Below are 20,681 nucleotides of genomic sequence, written 5' to 3'. Positions count from 1 at the left end.
TGAATCAAGAATTCTCTAACTTTAGCATGCACCAGCCATGTCAGCTTGTTAACACAGATGCCAGAGCCTGCTGCCAGCATTGCTGACTGAAGAAATGGAGTAGGCCCAGAACTTGCATTTCTAAAACGTTCCTCAATGAGGCTGACAATACTGGACACCAGGTGATGTTTTTGAAGCACCACTTTGGCTGGTTCTTGGTAAGACTCTTTGCAAAAGCAATGCTGTGAAGATGTTGATACATTCTTTTTAGTAGGAGCGAGGGGGAACGAATGGTTTATAATTTACCAAAAGAAAATCTCACTTCAGAGCTGGGTCAAGTTAGATTGATTAGATTTGCCTCGTTAGCAGGGGCAGACAATATGGAGGGGTCAACTGAGAAACAGAGGTGGAAAACTTGTGTTTGTTTCTTCCTATTTAGGCATACTCTACAAAAGAATCTAACTGAAAAACTTTTTATTGAGTATTCTTTCATCAATTATATTTTACAATTATATACAGAAAGATAATCTGAGGGATTTTCCAGGAAAAGCATTTTTTTTTTCCTTTAACTCTTTCAATGTCTTCCTGTCTCTCACAAATCCTTGGCTATGACCACTCAGGAAAAGCCCAGATACTTCTTAGAAGCTCACACAGAAATGTCAAATGCAAAGCATGGTTTACACAAATGCATGATTCCTCAGCTAGTGGAACTTCTGGGTATAAGCTAGTTTAGCTAAGTCACCATTGTAAGTCCATATGCTCCTGAGCCTGGCAAGGCTTTGATGCCAAAGAGTCTCCTGCACAGGCATTTCCTTGGAGTCTCTTCCATTTTTTCCCGTGGTCCCCTTGGCTTTGCAATAGTAATGGGGCTCTTCTATCATTCCTCTTTACCTCCTTTCCTTTAGTGTGGATGGTGTGTATGTGTGTATGTATGTTGGCATGTGTATGCACATATGTATGCATGCAAGTGGAAGCCAGAAGATGATGCTGAGTATCTTTCTTAATCATCACTTCCCACCTTATGTATTAAATGCTGCTGCTTAAAAAAAATTTTTTTTTAATTTTGAGACAAGGTCTCTCTGTGTACCCTTGGCTGGCCAGGAACTCTCTCTGTAGACCAGGATGGCTTTGAACTCATAAAGATCTGCCTGCCTCTACCCCCTGAGTGCTGTAATTAAAAGTGTGTGCCACCACACCTGGCTAAGGCAGGACCTTATATTCAACCCAGAGCTCATGGATTCAGGTAATCTAGCTAGTCAGCTTGCCAGGAACCCCCTGCCTCCACTTCCCAAATACTGGGATTACAGGCATTGTGTGGGTGCTGGGGATTAGACCTTCAGTTCTTATGTCTGTATGGCACTGAATCATAGCACCAGCTTTCTCCTCTTTACATTCCAGAACTAGACTACAGCTTATTCTCTCTCCCACTGAGCACCTCATCTGAGTACGTGCACCTTATCCGAGGCTTTCTCTGTTTTTGTGCTGCCTCTTATGGTCTATCCTGCCAGCTGCGGTTGTCAATACAGTGGCCCAAACTTACCAGACAAGGCAGATGACTCTGCCAATGCTCAGGCCTTTGACTAGCACACCAACTCTAGGCCCACCACTCCATATTTGTGTTAACTTGCCTGTGAAGTTTTCAGCACACCCAGTTTCTGGATCATCAACAGTCCCAAATGTGCCAACAGAGGGAGTGAGAACCAGATGGTGACTTCGGGAGAGGTCCAGCACGCACCTGGCATTTGCCTCTTTCCACCACTGTTGATGCTCTTGACAGTGTCAGCCAGGACACTCATGTGCAACGTTGTGGTATCAGAGAAGATAGAGGAAGAGAGAGGAAAGGGCTGGCCTAAAGCTTTTAGAACCTCACTGGATACTCTTTGCTTTCAAAATCTTCCTATGGCCTTTTAAATAGTTAGCAGGGGGAAAAAAAAACCATGCCAAAACCGTTTATCAATGGTATAAGATCTAGTGGATCTTACATAGGCTGAGGGTGTGTGTGGTTCAGTAACAAGCATTTGTCTGGCTCGCACAAGGCCTTCAGTTTAATCCCAAGCAACACACACACACACACACACACACACACACACACACACTCACACACACTCACACACACACTCACACACACACTCACTCACATACTCTCACACACACACACACTCACACACACATAAGAGAGAGAGAAAGACAGAGACAAAGGCAGACAGAAATGTGCATGCACACTTACATATGCACACTCACACAGAGAGACAGAGACATACACACACACACACACACACACACACACACACACTCACACACACACTCACTCACATACTCACACACACTCACACACACACACACTCACACACACATAAGAGAGAGAGAAAGACAGAGACAAAGGCAGACAGAAATGTGCATGCACACTTACATATGCACACTCACACAGAGAGACAGAGACATACACACACACTCACATACACACACTCACACACACTCACACACACACTCACTCACATACTCACACACTCACACACACACTCACACACACACAAGAGAGAGAGAAAGACAGAGACAAAGGCAGACAGAAATGTGCATGCACACTTACATATGCACACTCACACAGAGAGACAGAGACATACACACACACTCACACACACACACACTCACACTTCTTGCCAATGTAGATAACATCCCCCAGCTTCCCCCGGAACTCATCATCCTGCCTCTACTCCTTCAGTGCTAGGATTATATGCCACCACACTAGTTTATGGGTTTGGAACCAGGGCTTCATGCAGGCTAGGCAAGAACTCTACTAACTGAACTAAAGCCCCAGGCTCCTTCCTTGTTTCTGAGATGGGGCAGTGGGTCTTTTATGTTCCTCCAGGATGGCCTCTCACTCAGGTGATCTGCCTCTGTCTTCCGGAGTAGCTGTAATGTAAATAAACTACAGTCAAAGAAGAGCAGGATTTGTTGAGTGTGAGTGTGAGCAGAGTCAGTAGGCCATTGCAGAAGTCTTGATGGAAAAAGAAAATCATAGCAGGAAACAGAAAAATCCATGCAATTGTATTTCTTTCTCCAAGAAACTCTTGAGGTCTCTGAGAATATTTAAAGGCATGGCTTCGAAAATTAGCATAAGCAGTATAAAGCAAATGTTCAGTTATTTTTTTCGTAGACGAACAGATGGAAGGGATTCTACTCAAAATGGCAGGAGAAAGGAAGGTGGGGGTAGGGAGAATGTGGCAAACCAGTAAATCTGTCTTCGTATTGGCTCTGGAGCCTTACCGGCTGCGCTGTCAGGTGGGCATTTCCCAGAAGTGGCTCTGCCCAGAGATATGAAGGGGAGCCTGTCACTGAGGTCTGGAAGTAACAATGGGAACAGCCATAGGCATGCTGCAGATGTCTCTTTTTACTATGCATAGGTACTTAAATTTGTTGTGATATGGGATATCATATCATTGCTGTGTAATTAGTAAAATGCTTACGTTTACTTCAGTCAGATTATTTTCTCTGGAAAATGCAGCCCTGACTTGAGTTCTGCCATGCTTCCTCTCTCTAGACTCAATTACCCATGGTTATCCATGCCTGCAGATATCTAATGTATCCCATTAACAGCAGGCCTGCCAGCAGCTAACAATGCAGGCACCGTGCCTGGGGGTAATAAGAAGCCTCAGTGGACTTATTTTGCAAATTGATCTCTCTTTAGTAATAGCAACTGCGACAGTCCCCTTCAGGACTCTAAAATAGAATTTTGCTCAGTCTGGATCCTACAGCGACTACCCCAATTCCGGGTGAAAACTGTTCCCCTGGCTACCACCGGCCTCCTCGAGTCAGCCACTGCCTTCTTGAGCTCTGTTCTTCTGTCTTATCATCTTTTCCCTGTTCCTCCTCTTCAGCCATGTCTTCAGCCCTTCACCCCCAATCAATTCAATCTTTCCCTTCTCCATCCTCTCACCAAACTGTCCCTTAGAGATGTCCTCTGCATCACTGCCCCAGTCAGGAGGTCACTGGAGACAGTCTCAATCTGTCTGCAGAAAGCCCTGCACTGTTTTCCCTTAATCCTTTTACACAGTTAAAGCTGCAGTTACTGGGCATTCTCTCAGGGGGCCCTGCAACACACAATCGGTTTTTTGCCAGAAGACAGCTTTTTATCACACTGTCCCACGAAGAAATGTTGGTACTAAAAGGAGTCATTGCACAAAACCCTCACAGCTGTTGAGACTAGATACCATAGCTGGCCACAGAGCACACACTTGCAGTCCCAGTACTTGGGAGGTGGAGGGGCAAGAGTTCAAGGTCACCACAGCCACACAGTGATTTTGAAACCAATCTACCTGACGACATGAAATTTTTGTCTCAAAGAAACAAAACAAAAGAAAATGACATCAGCCCTCTCTGCTTGGCAATTGCACATATGGAAAGAATATAAGAAAATTCTAGACTGGCAAAACAAATATAAAAATGAGAAGAGAGCTTTGGGGTTTGTAAGTTTTACATATTATAATGTATGCATGCGTGTGCATATGTGTGTGTAAGTGTGCTTGCTTGTGCAAGTACGTGTGGAGGTCAAAAGCTGACATGGGGAGATCCTGAGAGAAGATCTCTCACTGAGCCTGGAGAACACCATCTCAGCTAGACTAGCCAGCAAGCTTAGGGATCCTGTTTTCACAGCACCGGGGGTACGGATATAGTCCAGCATTCAGGTCCTACTCACCGAACCATCTACCCAAATATACTTATTTTGAAAAATACAATTGCGGGTTGGGGATTTAGCTCAGTGGTAGAGCACTTGCCTGGCAAGCACAAGGCCCTGGGTTTGACCCTCAGCTCAAAAAAAGAAAGAAAGAAAGAAAGAAAGAAAGAAAGAAAGAAAGAAAGAAAGAGAGAGAGAAGAGGAGGGAGGAGGGAGGGAGGGAGGGAGGGAGGGAGGGAGGGAGGGAGGAAGGAAGGAAGGAAGGAAGGAAGGAAGGAGAGAAAGAAAGAGAGAGAGAGAAAGAAAGAGAGAGAGAGAAAGAAAGAAAATACAATTGCATTTTTTATTTAACAGAATCTACAAGTCCAAGGCACTAATCTATGAACCAACTTAATATTTGGGGAAATTCGAGAAAATAATTTATAATTTTCAAAAGCCAGCCACCATAATGCAAAACAATAGTTTTACAAAGTCTAACCACACGATACATGGATTTACTTGTTTCTAGTGTTTACTTTTTAAGCCAGTTGAGGCTGCTAAAATGAACAGGTTTCTTTATGGCATCTTCATTCCCATGTGCCATTTACTTGGATCTCATTCTCTCCGGTCTCCCACTGCCCTCTCCCATCCCCCTCCACCCCTCCTGCTGATTCCCTCCCTTCCCCAACAGCCCTCACTCTAGCTTACCACACACACACACACACACACACACACACACACACACACACACACACCTTCCCACCCCCCCACCCCGCACTCCTGCTTCATCTGGTTTTAATGTGAGCTGAAGGACAGTAGGAGGTGGTGAAAGATGGATGGAAGAGTCGCCCATCAGAGGAAAATGCTTAAGCTCACTTTAATCGGAATGAAACTCATAAATGAATGGATTCATTCATATGAGTTGATGAATTTCACTTGAGAACACTAAACAAATCAAAGAGAAGCTGTAATACACCCCACTAGGAGGGTGTTGATCTGCAGCCACATGGTTCAGCCCAGACCGGACCCAGCAGTGGGAAGGAAGCATCCTTTTGAGTGCACCAAGCAGCTGAAGCAAAGACATTTACAGTGGGCATGCCCAAAGACAGCAAGATCATATCAGCTCTGGGCTCTGTTTAGATCACAGCAGTTCTTAACCTGTGGGTCTCGACCCTTTCACAGGGGTCACATACCTGATGTTCTGCACGTCAGGTATTTACACTTCAATGCAATTCATGACACTTACGCAGTAGCACTGAGGTAATTTCATGGTTGGGGGTCACCACAACATGAGGAACTGTACTGAAGAATGGTGGCATGGGGGAGGTTGAGAACCACTGGTTGAGGAGAAAGTCCTGGGACAAGTCTGAGATTCATTTACCTTTTTTCCTTTTTTTTTTTTGTCTTGCTCAGGCACCCCGACCTGAGACCCTTAGCACTGCCACCTCCTCCACTATTAAAGCAATGTGAAAGTTCTAGCTAGAGTCTAGCTGGATTTTAACCAGATTGCCTTAGAAATGGTCATTTGCTGTTCGATGTGGGTCATTCACAGCCAGGTTCCTACACTGTGTAATTAGAAAGGTCATCTGAACACAGCAGCTGTGTCTCACGTGTTACAATGGACACCAGGGGAAAATAAAGCCCCAGGAAAGCCATGGCCGAAGGATGGTCAAAGCGCACGCAGGCCTTTTACTCTTAGTTCAAGACTTTCTACATTGTGTCCTACCACGGACAAGCCAGAAGACATTAAGAGTCCACCTTATAAAGGACACACGAATCATGGCAGAGGACATAAACCTAATTGTTTTTCTAGCTTTAACTCTGCCCTGGGTTTCTTTCTTTCTTTCTTTCTTCTTCTTCTTCTTCTTCTTCTTCTTCTTCTTCTTCTTCTTCTTCTTCTTCTTCTTCTTCTTCTTCTTCGTCCTTCTCTTCCTCCTCTTCCTCCTCATTCTCTTTTTTTTTTTGTGGTAGACAAGAACATAAAAATGTAATTGGTAGTGAAAATGTAACATCCAAAGCAAAAGTCTACAGTTTCAAAATAGCTACTCTAACTGCACAGAAATTCACTGAAATATCCAGACTCTGAGTCTGGGCCAGCACTTGCCTGAGTAGCTTTGTTAACTTAGTTGCATGATGTTTTTAGATGTAAATTCTTTACAATAAAGTGTTTTTTTTATTTTGTAAAAGTTCTTTAATATAAGTAAGTATTGAGATAAACAAAGAAGGCAGGTGAACGGTTCAAGGTAATGTGTGTGTGTGAATCTCATACTGAAGTATAAAAATCAATAGAAGTGGAAGTGTCTGCCCTGTGGCATACACTGGCGATCCTCTGCCTGACCTGGGAGCTGCAGTCACCACCTCAACTAACCATGGCCTGTTGCACTGGTCTACAACGGTGATGCCCTGGGGGTGAGGGGCATGCACGCACGCACGCACACATGCACACATGCACGCACGCAGGAAGATGATTCCCACTAGGGTAGTGTGCATGATCTGAAAGACTTCAAGCTCTATTCTGTCGGCCCTCTGTCTGTTGAAGAACCACTAGTACACCCCTCTTCAAAAGCACACTTGCCGATAGACACCGTTCATGGAATGCCAGGCACTGGGTACAAATGATAAACCAAAGGGTTCCAGCTCAGAGCATCCAACCCCTCCCTCCCCCGTCCCTCCTTCTCCACCCCTTCTCTCTCTCTCTTCTGACTTAGCCTGTTTAATGGTTCATTAATCTCTTTGAGGAGTCAATATCTGGAAAAAACAACAACAATCCAGTTCAATTAGAAAAGACACTTCTTTTACTTTACCTCCTCCCAGTACTCTCCAGTCACCTCCCATGTTTAGTTTTCTCCTTTAAAACATCTACCACTAAATAGGTTATTTATTTACTGCTTGTCTCCTTCCATCAAAATCAAGTAAATTCCTTTGTTCTCTGCCACATATTAGCACCTAAAATACACACTAGATCCTCGGTAAATACTTGTTGATTAAATAAATAGAAATGAGTGACAACACCCCTCTACCTGCCAACAAGACTTGGCCCCTCCTATCATGATGTCTCCCACCCCTTCAATCACCTCTCAAGTCCCGCATATTAGTCCTTGATCTTCTTAGAGTTTTTCTTGCTAGCTGTATCTCGGCAAAGTACCAGCAGTCTGGGCTCCATGATTATCTATGACATGATAATCCTCTTCAACCCCACCCTCTTATCTTCCCCTGCACCTGCTGTGCCAACCCCCAACCCCATATTCCTACAATTCAACATATTTTACTCTTTGTCCAGCCCAGAGATTGCTTACAAAAGCTCTGTAACTCGTGCTAGATTAGATCAACAAAAATTCACGGTACTACCCAATGCTCAAAATCCACAGCACACAAAAGGAAGATTAAGAATGAGAACTGGATCTGAAAATTGAGCACTACATATATTCTCTGGTATCTTTGATTGAGTCAGCAGCCTTTTGTCTCAGATGCAAAATGAGAATAGTATTTACTTTGTATTATAAGGATTATATTTAAATAAAATAATATACATAAAAGCTCTGAAGAGGTTTATGAGCACGTACAAAGTGCTGAATAAACTCGAACACTACCCTGTGACAATACTTCCACTTCATGAATTGGTAAGAAAGTCCATGCTTCCTAGTATGAACAGACTTAACTGCTTTCTTTCCTCCTTTCCATTTCAGAATTCTGTTTTCACTCATCCTCTATCCTTATTCAGAAATAGGCCTCTCTTCTTTCCTAAGACTAACCCTAAAATTATCCACACTGATAGTTCTCATCCCTGTCCACATATTACAATCAGTAGAGGAGCTTTCTAAAGTACAGATGACTAAACCAACTGACTATGACTAGGCCAATTAAATGTGAATCTCTAGGAACGGAAGTGTTAGACCAGGACTTCTTGTTGTTGTTTTGTGACACAGGGTCTCATGCATCCAAGGCTGATATGTGGTTAAGGATGGCCTTGAACACCTAGTCTTTCTGCCTCCACCTCTCAAGTAGGATTACAGTATAGGCCTTCACAAGCCCCAGTATTTTGTTTTGAAAGTTCCCTGATATAATGCCAAAACAAGTTATCATGGGTGAAGAGTATCCTTTTAAACAGACAGTGCTGGGACAAGTGGACATCCATATCCAAAGGTGATGTTCAAGCCTTTCCTTATATTACATTGGAAAATTAACTAAGCTTTGAGCTAAAAATAGCAAATGTCTAGATGAAAACATAGGAATGGACCTTAACGACCTTGTTAAAGAACACTGCCTTTGACATAACATCAAAAGGATTTTAAAAAGGAAAAAAAAAAACTGAACTTCCTGAAAACTTAGTTTTTATTACTCATTACTAAGAAAAAGACAGTCTGTAGCCTGTGAGAAAATATTTACAAATCAATGAGCTCAACACAGCTTGTATCCAGAGTATAGAAAGGACTTTTCATCAATAATAAAAATGTAAATGACTAATTTTTAATACATGCAAAGAGTCTGAACAGACATTTCTCTAGAGAAGGTATGCACATGGCCAGTAAACACATCAAAAGAAGGTCAACGTCATTGGCCATTAGGGAGCCATCAGCAAAGACGAAACGAGATGCAACTTCACACCCACTAAGGTGATGCTCATGACATGACAGGTAACAGCTGCCGCTTCCCAGGGTGTGGGGAGGCTTGAACTGTGTGTTGCTGGTGGGAATGCGTAATGGTGCGGCCAACATAGAAAACAGTTCAGGGTCTCCTCAACTGTTCAGTACACAGTTAACATACGACCCACCATTTTCACCCCAAGAAAAATTAAAGGATAAGCCAAAACTTGTGCCTAAATATAAGGAGCAGTAAGATTCCTACTGGTAAAAACAGAAATAGCCGGTGTCCATAAACAAGTGGAGAAGGTGATACACTAAGCACACTTAAATATTATCTGGCAATATAAAGAGCTGAAGCGCTGATGCATGTAAATCATGGATGAACTTTGAAAAAGTGAGTAGAGTTCATTACAAATGATCATACATGATATGATTTCATCCACAAGAAATGTCCAGAATAAGCAAATAAATATAAAAAGGGAGATTGATTAGTGGTTGCCTAGTGCTGAGGGATGAAGAGAAATGAGAAGTGACTGCTAATGAGTGTGTAGTTTTTCTTTCTTTCTTTTTTGATAATGAAAATATTCTAAAACTGACTATGGTCCTGGTGAATATACTAAGGACCACCCGATAGTGAAAGAGGAAGGAGGATGGATGGAAAAGAAAAGGGGAGGGAAGGGGAAAAGTGTGCTGTGAACTTTATGTCAAAGTCCATGTCCACTAATTTACCTTCTAGATTTCTTGGGAATAAAAATTGCATCTTCTAAACCTCTGGCTCCTCCATTTCTTTTTCCAGAATCATGACTGACATAGCTGGATTGTGATAGCCTTGGAATGACTTTTTTTTTTTCTTCAACCAGTGGAGTGTTCCTAGGCAATGCTCTTTAATTTTAACCCCCCCCCCAAAAAAAAAAAATACAAGTATCAGGCTACGCCACCTGGCAAGTTTGATCACCTTGCCTATCTTGGCTCACGTGAGCTCCTCATGTGACTAGTCAGCTGTAGCACACAGAGGAAGGGAGTAGACAGTGCAAACCAAACTCTCGGCTCTACCATCCAAGTACAGTTGTGTGGCATGCCCGTGGATGTGGCCTCTGGCCTTAGGAACCACACCGATGCCAGTTCCCCAGGACACAGCTCTGCTTTGACCGACTTTGTCTACTAAATAAATTAATTCCTACTCCTGGAGTAGTTTCAACTTTTAGACAAAAAGGGATCCATTGATAATCACTGATACACAGTATTTTATTGTTTGATATTAAACAATTAAGAGTTATTGTTTTAGCCCACAAGTACGCTATACATAAAAATAAACATAATCCAGAATACAGCCATTAGGAGTGGGGGTGGTGGGGTTCCAGATCTACTCTGTGCCTTAGAGGGACAATTTTACTTCAATAAATCCACGTGCAAGCTAAATTCTTTCATGGAATAAAGCTCTGATTTGATAAAATATACATAAAGGCAGAATCTAATGAACATTTCTCAAAATGGCTTTGAATACATAAACAATTTTTTAAAGGTTAAGAATTTGGTCTTCTAGTAGACTTCAATAATTTAATATATCTTTGGTAATGTTCTCAACATAGTCTTGAGAGGATACAGAAAAGAAAAATGCTGCAATAGATTGAGATACTTTAAAATATAGGGAATTTTATCTTATACAGAATGTGCTCAACTCAGTAAATAAAAACAGCAAAACATAAAACAACAATTGTCTGAGCAATAGGCAGAGGGTTCCCTTCTGCAACTCCAGGACATTAAAAATACAGAGACAGAACAAAGTGAGGATATTCAATATTAACTGAGAAAGAAAATAAAGTATTTCAGCTTTGGGTATGATAATTTTAAAATGAAACGCACATTCTCTTGGAAGATTAAAAATAACCCTTGCCCCCAAAGAAAGAATGATCTAAACGCTAACATGAACCCTACCATTTAGAACCTTTGCGCTAGAGGAAAAACTCTAAGCATTGGTCACGAAAAGTAAGACATGGCTGAGTGACAAGAAATAATGGGCACATTCTTCTCTCTCTCTCTCTCTCTCTCTCTCTCTCTCTCTCTCTCTCTCTCTCTCTCTCTCCAGAAAGAAAAACCAAAGGCATGTTTCAGAATACTACATCAGTTGTTCAAAGTTGGGAAATGCAACTAGATTATACAGGCTGAGGGACTACCTGGGGCAGATCATGACACAGTGTCATACCTTTCCTCAAAATAAACCTGAGCGCTGGAAAACAACTACAGATACTTCTTGTTAAAACTATAAATTATCAAACCAACTTTATATATGGAAGACATCAGAACTTTCCCCAATTTCCAAAACATAGCAGAGTAAACTTTCCAATTGGAAGTTCATCTTAGAAAAATACTCAGTTGCATTTCTATACAATACAATTTTGGAACACAGGAAGAAATAATTTCATTAGCAATCTTTAAAAAGTAATTATTCTTACAATTTAAGGATAATTCTGGTTCAGCCTTCAGTGCAGATTTTTAGGTATTAAAATGATATGTTTTTAAAAAGAGCAACAAATATGTACGAATATATCCCAACCGCTCTCATCATAAAGGCTTTTGAAAATGGTTTAAGAAGTATTTATCTTCCCATTTTGCAAGCACAAAAATTAACTGTTACACGATTATGAACAAAGGCAAGGTTGAAGGGTGAGACGCGGTAAGAAGGACAGTGCAGGAGACAAGTGCTGGGCAAGCGAGAGCCTGCTCTATCTTGCTGGCCCCTTTCTGAAGCTGCTTCCTGGTACTCTCCGAGGCTCCCCCAACACAACCACATCCTCTCAAAGGGAACTGAATCTCCCTTTAAGACAAACCAAGCAAGCATCCAAAGGTAACGTGCAGAACTGTAATCAAAAAATGTCCACGTCCAGCCGGCAGACAAGCAAGCAAAGAAAAAACCAGCTGTCAGTCCCTGAGCCGAGCCGGCGTTGGGGGGTTTCAGGTTTCCTTCGGCCTTTTTCTGTCTCTCCCACCTTGTGTCTCCCTCAATAATATCAGTTTTCTAATAAGCTGAAAGCACAAATAAATTCTCCATCTGTCCTTGTGAAATACATGCTGACGAAACAGGAAAAGAGTGTAATACTCACAACAATGAAGAATTCCTACACATGCCGTTCCATTTTCTTGCTTTAAAAAGATGGAAGGTTAATCTAAAGAGCCTTGCAGAATTGGAAAAATAAGGGGAGGGAGATTCTACCCACACAATCCTCCGGCCCACCGCAAAGGAGCTCAAGGCTTGCTGACGTCACACATTCATGAATGGATGTAAATTGGGCTGGTTTAGGATTCCGCACAGACTTAGTGGCGGTGTGTGCTGTGAAGGAAAACGTGGGGGGGGGGGGGGGGGGGGAGAGGGAGGGCCCAGAGTATACACAGCCAATAGGCTTCAGGCAGGTATGGCCGGCCCTCTTTTAGAAAGAATCTGGTCACAGAATAAACAGAGCCCGCCAATCAGACATCTGTCACGGCCTTAAACCAAACCAGCAGAGCTGCAGCGGAGGGGGGGGGGGGGGGGGGGGCGGGGCGCCGTGCTTATCATAAAAACATTGTTCTTGCTATTAAATAAAGGAGTCAAATGGAATTTTGGAAGGCTCAATGCCCCAAGTAAAATCACTAGAGTTTTTACTCACTAGGGCTTTTCTTGATGTTTAGTAACATGCCTAATGTGATAAAAAGAAATCAGAGAATTAGTTCCTAAGACTGGTGACAGGTCACCATGTATACATCCCACAACACAATTTGGGACGCCAAAATAATAGGATAGGTGTGCATGCAGCTGTCTAAGATGGCATTACATAAACTGAATTGCTTTTTATGACAACGTATCAGAAGTGGGAGGAGAAGGGTAATTTACTGTTAGATTTAAATAAAGTACAGCATTCCCTCCATTAATTTTATTTAATGTCTGGCATTCAATTAAGACAAGATTCTAAAAGGCTCTTAATAAATTTTGGAGCAAATCTGACTCCAGTGTAGAATTTTAGCAGCAAAAACAGCCGTGTTTGCTCACCAAATGGGCTTGGGACATTTCTACACTCTGCACTTTGTTAACATTATACCAGAGTGGAGACCTAATGCAACAGACTCTCCCTTCTCCCTAACACTCTGACTTACAATTACCAATACTTTCCAAATACTGACCATCACTTTTGATATTGGGAAAATGGTCCCAAATCCTTGAACCCACAACAGAAGTGCTTACTAGACGGCCTCAGTTGTGAGCTGTCTAGTGGCTGGGAGCCTTCACAACAGAGATTCATTCTAGTGCTCAACAAGATGCCATGTACAACACAGAGAAGGGAAGTGTTTGTTACAGGGAGACTTGCCACTATTGTTTTATACAATATCAGTGGCAAAGATGGTCAACAGATCTCTATTTAAAAAAAAAAAAAAGTCTGTACAATATCACTGTGGAAAAGATGAACCAAAGAAGCTTATCTATCCATGTAGGTTAGGAGTGCTCACAGCAATTACAGTACAGAAATGTTGTTAGCAGGCCCTGAGTGTACCACAAGGACTATGCCAAATATCCATATACCAAACTTATTTGAGAATCATTACATGGGAAGAAGAATATGCATACTTATTTCTTTTAATAACAATCAAAATCAACAAGAATACAATTGAACTTCCAGACTTATAAAAACTCCAAGACTTATAAAAACAAACAAACAAACCATTTTTCTCTTTAAATCATACAGGCTAACAGAAGGAATCAACAGTCCACATGGGCTTATTGTGGATGGTGTCAATGAGATCAGTAACTAGCATATCAAGCTATCTGTACTAGAAGTGTACAGGGGTCTGCATGGAAACCATATCTGAATAAAGCCATTTTAAAAGCCAGCTGACTCTACTCTAGAAGCTGCCACAGTTATAGTCAGGGCCAATTAGCAGCAGCAGTTCTAACAAGTCCGCCAGTGGTAGGGATCGTCTCTGCACCAGTTCAACAAAACAGAGCCTACCTGTGCTTCTTGACACATCATCTGGTGAAGTAAAACTAGATGGCTGTGGACTCATCACTTTAGCCTGGTGAATTCTGTCTGGGTCAGCATGCTTCCCTGTACCACCAAACCATCAACAGAGCTACCAGGGTCCTCCAGGTCAAATATCATGGGAGGTCACAGGGAAGGTGCCTATCCAAACTGTAGATGATGGAGGCGTCATTCTCAGAAGAGATCACTGCAGATGGGGAAGAGGAGAGAGGAAGATAAGCATGCAAAGGTGCACACCCTAAGGGGCACCGCCCAAGAGACCCTGCTGCGGGGACATGAATGCACACACATGGTCTCCACAAGTGGCTAATCATGTGAAATGTGCCTGGTGTGCTTGAGGAACCAAATTCTTAAATTTTAGTTAAATTTAAAAAATAGTCACATGTGGCTAACGGCTAATCTCCAGTATAGTCACCTCTACAAACACTGAGCTGAATTCTGTCATCACGAGTCATTTTTAATGTCAGCAATGTGGACAAGTGTGGGGAGCTATACAGGCATTAGAAGATGAGCGGGCTCTTTCAAAAACCAAATGAACCCCTTCAGGTTCAGTAATGACTGGAAGATGATTCTGGTCTTCTTACCGAAGAACATTTCAAAACTCACTAGCAGATAAAAATCTAAATATAGGAATCAAGGTACATTTTTTTTCTTGCTATAAAAATATGAGCTGTTTTAGTTTTTGTTCTTTGTGAAAAATGTGTTTTTTAAAAGAGGAAAATGGTTTGTAGAAATGCTAGAAACTACAGCAGGTCTTAAGGACCCAGACTCCGTGGATACTTTTGATCAAACATACTAGAAAAAAAGGAAGAACAGAGTCAGCTCAAGCACCGATGCATGCAGACTTGATGCATGCAGACTTGATGCATGCAGACTTGGATTTCCACCACAGGTACCATGTGCAGTGGTCGAATGTGGCAAAGCTCTGAGGACCACCCTGGGTGCTGCCAGTCAATCACTGGAGCCCAGGCTGCCTGGCTCCTGTTTCTCCTTTGTAAACAGGTCTATAGAGGCTATACTGTGCCTTGTGTGAATGGTAGATAAAGCAGCGCACAGGACTCAACACAGTCATCAGCATATGGAAGGTAGGAAGCTGGATCAGTAGTTGGTTTGCTATTATTCAAACACCCTGGACTCCCTCACCCCTTTAGAAGAGAAATTTCAACAGCTACTTGGGTACAAGAACCAAAATTATGGAAATAATAGACTATCTCCATTTTTATCACAATAAAACTTGGACAGACACAGTCGGGAAATTATATGTGTATAATTGATCAGTAACATTTTGTTTTCCAAAGAAGAAGTCAACCAAGTAGATTTTCTTTAGGAGTCTGGTAGATGTCGTCTGAGGTTCTGAACCAGGGAGACAGTGCTTTAGGTAGGCAGGCTGGCTAATAAAGAACTCTTTTTTAAAGCAGCTACAATTTCCACATTAAGATATAGTGTGTACAAAAGCATATTAACTAGTATGGAAACACTCCCCTCTCATGTCTGAGTGCTAACCCTAACCTATCTGTTCCCTTTCCAGAGCACATACACCACTAATAAACATGGGAATTTAGCATTCAAAGACCTTGGCAAGCCATTCAATTATGTTTGCTTACTTCCCATTAAATGGAGAAAGTGATTTTAAAAATAGCTAAGGAAAAATACTCTTCTGAGAATCACTAACTATCCTTCTGTTAAGGGAGAGTGCCCCAAAGCCACACATGCTCCAGTGGTCACCAGCCTGGACAGCTTGGCAAGATCACTGCCGCTCAGTTCTATGGTCTCATTTTCATTAAAAAATTATAAGGAAGACCAAATTGCTTCTGCATTGTCCATCATCTTGCATGGTGTCTCCCAGAAAAAGAACTCAAGCAAGGAAGGGATTTGTACTACAGCTTCAGGCCAGGGAGAAGTTCTCTATTCTTAGAGACTTAGACGCCCACATTGCAGGTGACTGCAGTATAATCCAATGAATCCTCTGTCCCTGTCACTTCGGCCAGTCTGTTTATGTCTAATGCATATGCTTTTGTAATTAACACTTCATTCGTTTGTCCTTGTTTTGAGTTTGACTTCCCTCCTAACCTCAATATGTATATAAGTCATGATAAGCACTTCAAATCACTATGAATAAAAGTTTAAAATTAAACACATATGTGTGGGCATTAAAAAGATAAAAATCTAATGTAGGTAAATTCTATAATCATCTTTATGATAAAAAAAGAACCCTTAAAGACATGCATAGTTGTGGCAAACTTAAAAGAGTATCTTTAGTTAACTGGATCTGAACTCTGCAATATTTTTTCAAAGGATAATAAAACATCATATCAGGTGTAGAAGAGCAATTTGTTTGTAATTCTATATGCTATATAGACAAATTGTAACAGCATAATGAAGTTTTAATGTATCCTCCCTGCCAAAGGGATGCTTATTAGTGAAGGATGTAAGAATTCTTCTGACTGATACTGCAAATGTACTGGAGCAAATGGTATCTCAATTGATCAAATATTTAGTGACCTCAAAATACATCATCCTAATATAAATTATGGTGAGGTGGCATAACCAAGCTTTTAGAGGTCTAGAAATAATGTCTGGAATGTATGGAAACATTTTACACACTAAAAGAACAAAATAAAACTGTTACTGTGTGTGCTGATATATTGTGCATCAAATAAAGCTTGCCTGAGGATCAGAGGACAGAGCCAGTCACTAGATTAAACATAGAGGCCAAGCAGTGGTGGCACACACCTTTAATCCTAGCATTCAGGAGGCAGAGATCCCTCTGTGAGTTCAAAGCCACCATGGACTACACAGGATTGATTCAGTCTAGGAGAGAAACAGAGCCAGGTAGTGGTGGCACACACCTTTAATCCCAGTACTTGGGAGTCACATGCCTTTAATCCCAGCACTTGAGATCTCACACCTTTTAATCCCAGTATTTGGTAAGCACTCGTGCCATTAATCCCAGCACTAGGAAGGAAGTGAAATGTCTGCGCAGAGAAAGGCATATAAGGCCTGAGGAGACAGGAACTAGAGCTTTTATAGCTGAGGACTCAGGAGTGTTCAGTCAGAGGATTTGTGGAGTTGGCGAGGTGACAAGTGGCTGTGGCTTGTTCCTTTGCCTCTCTGATACTTCAGCATTTACCCCAATATCTGGCTCCAGGGTTTTATTATAAGACCATTTAGGATTTGTGCAACAATTGTGTGCCTTGTATCATCCAGCTCAGACCATTTTCTAGGGTGGTGGCAAGCGTGAAGACAGGGTTATCGCCAGAGAAGCTAAAACATGCTTCCTGAAAACTGGTACAAAAACTGGAACTGGGTGTGTTGGCACACACCTCTAATCTCAGCCTTTGGGAAGTAGAAGCAGGAGGGTTGTAAGTTCAAGACCAGGGAAATCTAGGTACAAGGTACATTCCCACACTACTCTCCAAGTAGAGACAGATGAAGCTGGAGGTTTGCCCCTCTACCAGCCCCACCTTGAGGGAACTGTCTCTCCTCCCACTTTATACCTCTGTGATTCACATGGACCCCACTAAGGGTTCAAAGAGTGATCAGTGGCACAGTCGGGCCACCTCATGTCCTGGGTGAAAAAGAACAGACACATGGCATAAGCCAGTCAATGAAAATGATCAGACTCAGCCCCTGGATGTTTGCTGAAACTATTGGGAAGTAAAACAACATTTTTTTTTTTAAATTAGAATACTAGCTGTAAGGACAGCATGAGCAGAGACCTGTAGTCATTGTCCATAAAAAGGGCAGGGATGAGCATACCAAATGCAAATACAGACAGATTCCCAACAATGGAGACAGAACATCTAACAGACACGTCTAAAGCATGTCTTTGCTGTACCTCCTGACTCCACAAGCCAACCAGCCTCTCCCTCTCCACTTCATTTTTTAAAAAGCTTAAACCAATCTGACATGGGTTTCTGTCACCTGCAGCCAAAAGAGACTCGACACAATGTTTACTAACACTGTACCTACCCACTCTCGCTACACAAGGCCAATCAAAACCAGACCCCCGTGGCAGTCTCTTTAACACTAGTGACCTCTATACTTGTGTAGCTTAACCTTCTAGATCTGTCTTCTAACTTGGACATTTTTTATTTTTTACATTTTATTTTTGTATTTGACAAATTCAATGGTCAGAATTCTCCACTCAAGAGAGGGCCCTATCCTTGCTTAATTTTCTTTTCTCTCTCTCTCTCTCTCTCTCTCTCTCTCTCTCTCTCTCTCTCTCTCTCTCTCTTTGCTCTCTCTCTTTCTTTCTTCCTTCCTTCCTTCCTCCTTCCTTCCTTCCTTCCTTTCTTTCAAACTCAGTCTTTCTCTACTGCCCAGACCAACCTCAAAGTCTGTGGACCAGTTGCCTCAGCCTCTCACCTTGCTATGGCTGCAAGTGTTCCCTTGGATATTGTGACATTAGCCTCCAGCCTCACCACACATGGACACATATGAACATACACATACCTGTAATGTAATGCATATGCTCTACACTGCATGCATTTCTCACTGTTTGCTCTTCTTGTGAGACCAACAGATTATACCTTTAAATCTCTGTCTATTCAAATAGATTATAAATCCTGTTTTTCCTATAATCCTTTTCCTGACATTGATTTTAAAGCTGGTTCTCAATGCTTTGTCTGAATATCCATTTTAATGGCTTCTTTCTTCTATGATTAGTCTACATACACTGAAAGAATTTTAGCCCAAGAAAAATATTAGAGAGCAGAGACTCTGCCAAAAAAAAAAAAAATTGTGTCATGAGCAAAAGATGTTCTTACCACTTACCAAGTTATTATCTGTGTCACTAACTCTTCCTTTGGTGGCAAGGATTACTATGGAGCACAACGATAAGAGACCTATAATGATCTAGTTTTACCTATATTCCAAGCACTGTGCTAAAAGCCCTGCTCCTTGTTAGCTTCAGCTGTCACCTTGTCACATCCTGGTCAACTGTGAGGATCTCAACTGAGGGGTCCTCCAGACCACACTGGCCTATGTGTTATACTCACAGCCTCAAATGTTTGAATTTATTTATAATATGTTTTTTCCACTTTAAGGAATAATATTTGATAGATTAAAAAGCAATGACAGAAGATACGTCTTGAATTGTGTGCTATATAAAGGGAATTATGAAAACTTTCAGGCTGAGGCTGTAGTTCGGTTAGCAAGCACAAGCCCTGGGTTCAAGCCCCAGCATGGTGTGGACACTTGCTTGTTGGGAGAGGGGAAGTAAGAGGATCAGAAGTTCATGGTCATCCCTGGCTACAGAGTTGAACAGCCAAGGCTATATGAGACTGTTCCAAAAAATATTTTCTAAAAACTGCAATTATATTCCAGTAGAGACTATGAAGTTATCTTAGTGGGTAAAGGCTCACCTTTCAAATGAGATGCATGAGAATGCCATAGAAAGCTGTGCATTTCCCAGGATAAGCTGGGTATACTATCCAAAGAAACTCGTCTTGTGTGTGTGCACCAGGGTGCCATAGAAGTTATATTTCTTACTCTGGGTCATGGTATAAAAAGCTTTACAAATCAAAATTCAACAATATATGCCCTTAACACATGTCTATTTCATGTATTCATTTATTCATTCATTTATCTTGCAGTGCTGGGGATGGAACATTCTAGGCTTTGCCACTGAGCCACATCCCCAGACCTCTTGTTATTCTTTGTGTTCATTTTACATGTCATACCTTTTGTGTCAAAGCATCTTTGTTACCATGTGATCTTATAGAGTTTCAGGTTTCTAAATTCGACAAAAAAATAATTGGGAACAAATATGGTCCTAGACATTCTTCATAATGTACTTTATAGTTCACAAAGTACATAGATATGTTGATAATAGTTCCATTTTATAGGTAAGAAAAGTAAGGCCCTGAGGTGACTGGTTCATCTACTCTATCTAGCTGTGTCCAAGTCCTGTAGTATAGTGAAAACTAGACTTTCAAAATCCTATTCATTACCTTTTCCCTTCTTCCCACAGAGGCCTCTGTCCCATCATCTGGGAAGGAACAGTTAAAGGTGAACTTCTTCATTTTTGTGATGCTGGATTCAAGCGCTGTCCCTACCCTGTGCCTGTTCGTGCTGGGTAAGCCCTGCACCACCAAGCTAGCTACACGCCAGCCCTTAAAGGTGAGTTTTACAAAGTGGAACTCCGATGATGAAAAGGCAAGTTTCTGGCATCAAGGAGCTTTGATGAGACAAGTAACTTCACATATAGTATAAATGCTAAGATAGTGGGGCCAGAAATATTTTACTTGACGTTGGAACATATTAGAAAGAAATTAACTGAAATTTGGGACAAGAGAAGTCTTCCCTACACTAGACAGAACAAAACACTCATTCTCAACATACCCAGTGTCCTGGCAACTGCTCCTCTTACAGCTGAGAAGGTCCCCCAAGCTTAGTCTCCAGTCACCTGGGGACTGAGAAGGACCAGTCTGAGACCAGGTTAGCCTAGAGTGGTGT

General features: G+C 41.8%; 1 protein-coding gene across 3 annotated transcripts in view; it reads right to left on the bottom strand.

Moving 5' to 3' along the window:
• Positions 1-20,681, bottom strand: part of Map3k13 (mitogen-activated protein kinase kinase kinase 13) — a 172,602-nt gene that overhangs the window by 101,715 nt on the left and 50,206 nt on the right. Inside the window, exon 3 of one of the 3 annotated variants that reach the window (XM_036204144.1) lies at positions 14,193-14,409. The exons of 1 other annotated variant lie outside the window; for it this stretch is intronic. The gene's annotated coding sequence lies outside the window, so the exon portion shown is untranslated. Of the gene's footprint in view, positions 1-12,314; positions 12,537-14,192; positions 14,410-20,681 lie in introns of those variants that run through there. One more of the 3 variants, XM_036204145.1, reaches the window with a different exon arrangement.

The sequence above is a fragment of the Onychomys torridus genome, chromosome 12 (assembly GCF_903995425.1).
Source record: "Onychomys torridus chromosome 12, mOncTor1.1, whole genome shotgun sequence".
In the NCBI taxonomy this organism is placed as follows: Eukaryota; Metazoa; Chordata; class Mammalia; order Rodentia; family Cricetidae; genus Onychomys; species Onychomys torridus.
This window is presented reverse-complemented; position numbering and strand designations above follow the sequence as displayed.